The sequence below is a fragment of the Suncus etruscus genome, chromosome 1, assembly GCF_024139225.1.
Source record: "Suncus etruscus isolate mSunEtr1 chromosome 1, mSunEtr1.pri.cur, whole genome shotgun sequence".
In the NCBI taxonomy this organism is placed as follows: Eukaryota; Metazoa; Chordata; class Mammalia; order Eulipotyphla; family Soricidae; genus Suncus; species Suncus etruscus.
Window position 1 is genome coordinate 28,659,225 of NC_064848.1, and position 1,011 is coordinate 28,660,235.

Sequence of the window (1,011 nt, forward strand, 5' to 3'; positions counted from 1 at the left end):
CATACAGCTAAAACAGCAAGAATTGGTTAACTAGTCTAGAATATAATAGAAATTTATTGTATAAGATATTTTGATTCCATAACTTCCCAGCTCCACAACACAATAATTTATGCCAATTTGTACTTACTATCCATTTTAAAATCTCATTTTTTATATTTTAAATGTATATTCTCCCTTTAGAGGTAGAAAATAAAGTATTAATCTAGGATAACAAAGACATCATTTTTCTTTAATACTTTAGTAAGCCTTACTATTAGATGACAAACTATTAGTTGATACACAAGAATGGTATTTGTTAAAGGCAACTGCCACTCTAAGTTAGAATATCAGCATCAGTCATTCTTTGAAAATAATATTCCATAAGGGAGACCAATTTCTGTGTCTGATGGTATAGATAAGTGATACTGAAGGACCATAGCACTGGTATTTAGGCCACCACATATTCATGAGTGAGCATGAAAAGAAAAGGCTTGAAAAATGTGAGAAAGCATTAAGTAGTTCTAAATTCTTATTTCATTTTGTAAAGCCCAGATAGCCCATTTTAAAACAATTCACCATCGCTTCTCGGCCTTTTGGCTAAGATCAAGTGTAGTATCTGTTCTTATCAGTAAAACAATTCATTTCTATTGGTTGGGGAAATTTCTTTTATTACATCAAACTATTTCTTTGTACTCTTATACCTTTTTCCACTGGAGAACAAACTTCTTAAATAATTTATGTTACTCGGAACCAATGAGTGAGATAAATGCAAACTTTAATGAAACGTAAGAAGGGTTTTTGCTCTCTGCCATGAAGTCTGCACCCAGAAGAATGGAATAATGAAGGCTATATAGCTGATATTTGCAATTGATAGCATTGGCTATGGAGTATTAGAATGTAAAAATCTATAATCTCTAGACTTTTCAAATATGTGAGTTAATTAAAGTCTCTTCTGATTCAACAACAACAACAAAATAATAAACAATTCACCAAGATTCTCACTTGAGGTTTTGTCTGTAAACAAATAATATT

The 1,011-nt window shown here is 30.9% G+C and overlaps 1 pseudogene; it reads left to right on the forward strand.

Moving 5' to 3' along the window:
• Positions 1-556: 556 nt before the first annotated feature.
• On the forward strand, positions 557-734 carry LOC125994869 (uncharacterized; annotated as a pseudogene).
• Positions 735-1,011: the final 277 nt, after the last annotated feature.